At 34.8% G+C, this 4503-nt stretch overlaps 1 pseudogene; it reads left to right on the top strand.

The window, feature by feature from the left end:
• The first annotated feature begins 3477 nt into the window (after nt 1-3477).
• On the top strand, nt 3478-4231 carry LOC124078252 (dnaJ homolog subfamily C member 8-like; annotated as a pseudogene).
• Nucleotides 4232-4503: the final 272 nt, after the last annotated feature.

Genomic DNA, 4503 nt, shown 5'->3' with positions numbered 1-4503 from the left:
ATGTTCACTAATGTAAAATAGCAATGGGATGAACTTAGATTAATCTCAACAATAAAAACAAGAAAATAAAAGGCACAAAAAAATCCCAGTTTCTCTATAATATTCTATTGGCTCCATTTTCAAATGAAAATAACTTATCAGATAGAATTTAAGTACTTTAATTTTGTTATTGATAACTCAATCCTTCTTCATGTGACTTCTTCTGCTGCTTTAGACAGACACATTTAGTCAAGGAGATTTGTGGTTGCTATCTTTTAATTTATTTTATTTCATATTTTACATTTTACAGTCATTTATTGTGCTGAGAAAGCAGCAAGTAATAATTCCTTTGTTTTTGTTTTTTTTTTTGGTTTGTATTTGTTCTCATGAAATACCTTACTATGAATTTGACTGGTTCCATGTGATGTTATGTTCATTTTCATCACCAAGACTATGTCTCAGGAACGCAGTGAGCAGAGCCATCCAAGGATATATTTGCTCATTTTTACTCACTAATATCATGTCAAAACCCACTGGTCATCTCTTGGATGACAACAAATCAATAAAAGTACACATGAAAGAGGCCAAACAAGTGTCCTTGATTAAGAAACAAACATTTAGTATTAAGACTACCAGGACAAAAATATTTGCAAAGAATCATCAAAAGGTATTTGCAGAACACCTAGTATATTGGCTTTAAAACTGCGTGACTATTCATACCAGATGAGGAAACGTACCCTGAGAATTCTGAAACCAATGGTACCAAGTGAGTGAAAATCTATGGTACCACATAAGTGAAACTCAGAAAATGAATAAAATAAAAAGCTTGTTAAAATAGAGCAGTACAAAGTAATGTAAAAGTAGGCTATGACATCAACAGTCATGTCAAGCTGAAGTTCAGAAAATTATTTTTTACCAAATAAATGCCATGATTATAAGAAAACTATAGTCTTACTAAAAAATAAAACCAAATGAAATTGCTAAAAAAAAAATAAAATCAAATCTTTTTCCTCCATTTTACAATTGGTATAATTTTATTTTCAGATTTCTGAGTTAAAAAGGAGCAAAACATGGAAATACTTAAAAACTATCTCTGTGTATGGATTTCTTAACCTCACTTCTATTGACTAATTGGGTCTCTTTGTTATGAGAGGTTATTCTGTGCACTGTAAAATGTTTAGCAGCATTCCTGTCTTCTATCAAGAGAGGCCAGAGACAACCATCAGTTTTAAGATTAAAAATGTCCCAGTCATGGCCAAATGTCCCCCAGGAGCTCAAAACCATCTGGTAGAGAACCATTGATCTGGATGAATAGTTTTTAACAGGAAAAGTGTGTGTGTGTGTGTGTGTGTGTGTGTGTGTGTGTTGTGTTGGGGGATGTACTGGGGATTGAACTCAGGGGCACTCAACCACTGAGCCACATCCCCACCCCTATTTTGTATTTTATTTAGTTGCTTAGGACCTCACTTTCATTGAGTCTGGCTTTGAAATCACAGGCCTCCTAAACCACTGAGATTTTACAGGTGTGCCCCACAGTGCGAGGCTAAAATCTGTTTCTTATAGTGAGGGGAAAGAAACAGTTGTTGGCATCCAGATTAAAAACATAACAGTCTTTATTTGCAATTCATAAAATGCTCTCATTTCAAATATTTGGCTTTGTTTATCTTCTCTACTATAGAATGCTATACCAAAACTCTAGTTATAATATGTTGCTAAAATAAACACAATTAAATTTTTTACAGTATTTATATGTAGGTGTTAGTGACATTAAATTTTTTTCTTATTTTTGTTTTTTTATCAACAATACGTTAAAAGTCAAATATATATAAATAATTGGGAAAACTTCTGCATTACTTAAGTCCTTGAATTAAAATTTTAAAAAGCAAAACGCAAGTTTGTTATTCTGGTATGAACATATTAGCATGGACCACAGCAATAAAACATGCCTAAGGTATTTTGTCAAGTTGCTCTTCCTGAAATCAGAATTAATGGACTGTTCAGAATAATTCATTGATTCAAGAAAAATGAATTGAATGCCAACTATGTTCCAGATATTGTTATGGTACCAGGAAGAAAATAACCTTTTAACTGTAGTGGAACTTAACATTTTTATGGAAGGGAATTTGAGGAGACAGAAAATAAATAAATTTTTGAAAATATATTTAAAATATGTTTGTCTAACAAGATACCTTCATAATTTATGAAGTAAATGAAACATATAACTGACATAGGGAGTGTCTTCAAGGAGTTTGAGTAGTAATGCCTTAGCTAGAGTGCTCAGAAGAGCCTTTAAGTACAGGTGACATTTGAGCCAAGAGATAAATGATGAGAAGCAGAACTGTGAAGAATAAATATTTGACCCAGAGGAGTGGCAACAAGCAAAGTAACAGAGACTCACAAAATGTGGCATATTTCGATGATGGAAAGCCCTCTAGTAAGGCTGAATCTTTTTTTTTTTTTTCCTTTTTTGTGGTGCTGGGGATTGAACCCACAGCCTTGTATATGCAAGGTAAGCACTCTACCAACTGAGCTGTTTCCCCAATTCATAAGGCTAAATCTTAAGGCAGAAGTGTTGGGACATAGATTTTTTCATAATTTCCTTAAAATAGTTATCTTTTATCTTAAATATTTATTTTTTAGTTGTAGGTGGACACAATATCTTCATTTAATTTTTATGGGGTGCTGAGGTTTGAACCCAGTGCCTCACATGTGCTAGAGGAGCGCTCTCTACCACTGAGTCATAACCCCAGCTCCTAAAATAGTTATCTTAAATAGCTCATGTATTCCATCTTAAATGATACTATCCTTTTAATTTATTAAGAATTTCTTTTTTGGGAGCATAGATATACTTTAAATCTTCACTCTGAATTTCATAGAAATTACCAAACCATATCATATCCTTCTGAACTCATTTATTTCAACTTGCTGAAATGTGATCAAACCAAATGAAGTGCTTTCTCTCTAGAAATTTGTTTTGACATTTTATGAATCTGATATTTCTATCTTCTTCCTCTATCTAAATTCTTTCTCCATTTTTAGTTCTTTCCTAAAATCTATTTTATACCCTGTCTTGGTTGCTATCTCTTAGGGTTTAAATGCCAGTTCTGATGTGCTTGGTATAACAATCCCTAATTGTCCACTGTGGAAAATATCCAATCCACACTTAGATTCAAAGATTATGTAATATATTTAGCTTCTTTGTTCTCCTAACATCTGTCACCATGGAAATGATCTAAAATCATTAAAGTTGAAAAAACTTGCTTAAATCCAGACATAATAGACTATAAAATCTATATCACTCCCTTTTAGGATCCCTTGTAGTAAGGTGTTCATTTACACATTAATATTTATTGATGTCAGAGCCTGCTATAACTTTTTGGAATGTACCTTTTAATGAAGCAGAGGAAAAAAAATAATAAGATTGCCTTCATCCACTTATATTTTTGAGAAATGAAACAGATTAAAAACTACAAATTTGGAGGGTCATGGGCCAGGGAAATGGAGGCTTCAGGAGAGAGCGAGGCTTCAGGGGGTGGAAATAGCACAGAGGAAGCATTTATGAGCTTTTACAGTGAGGTGAGACAAATAGTGAAGAGAGATTCAGTTCTGATATCGAAAAACCAGATTGAAAGATTGACCCACCCTGGTTCCTCTTATTCAACATGAACCCATTTGAGGTTCTTCAGATAGACCTGGAAGTAACAGATGAAAACATAAAAAAGAGGTTTTGGCAGTTGTCCATATTAGTGCATCCTAGCAAAAATCAAGGTGAGGCTGATAGAGCACAAAAGGTGCTGTGGACAAAGCATACAAGTTATTCCTGGATCGGGAACAAAAGAAGACCCTGGAGTTAACTCAGGCAGGAAAAGAATATGTGGAATACACCGTGAAAGAGCAGGGGGAAAAGCAATTAAAGAAGGAAGGAAAACCTGGAAATGTAGAGGAAGATGATCCTGAGCTGTTCAAACAAGCAGTTTATAAACAGACCATGAAACTCTTTGCTGAGCTGGAAGTTAAAAGAAAAGAGAGAGAGGCCAAAGAAATGCACAAAAGGAAACAACAAAGGGAAGAGGAGATTGAGGCTCAAGAAAAAGCCAAATGAGAAAGGGAGTGGCAGAAGAACTTTGAGGAAAGTTGAGATGGTTGGATGGACAGCTGGCAAAACTTCCAAGCAAGTATAAAGGGAAAGAAAGAGAAGAAAAATCGGATCTTCTTGAGACCACCGAAAGTAAAAATGGACCAGCGTGAGTGACCCTCCCTGGGTCACAGCTACAGAAGCTTCCCCCAGCTCTCTCCTTCCTGCTCTAAAGGACTCATTCTTTTCCTCCTACCTCCATCCCAACATAGAGTAGTTTTGCTTTTTAGTCTATTTTGTTTTTAATACAATTGAATATCGATCAGAGTAATTCTTTTGTAAATTGAAATGAGAGGCTCTGTTTAAAAAAGACTCCCCCCACCCATTACCCTTAGAACAACCAAGATTGAGAGGTGCATCCATTGGTGCTGCCTTCTTTCCCACAGCCT

The sequence above is a fragment of the Marmota monax genome, unplaced genomic scaffold, assembly GCF_021218885.2.
Source record: "Marmota monax isolate L192 unplaced genomic scaffold, Marmota_monax_Labrador192_F-V1.1 WCK01_AAM20220418_F8-fsc00175, whole genome shotgun sequence".
Taxonomy (NCBI): Eukaryota; Metazoa; Chordata; class Mammalia; order Rodentia; family Sciuridae; genus Marmota; species Marmota monax.
Note: the sequence above shows the minus strand (reverse complement) of the source record. Positions and strands in the feature narration are given on the sequence as shown.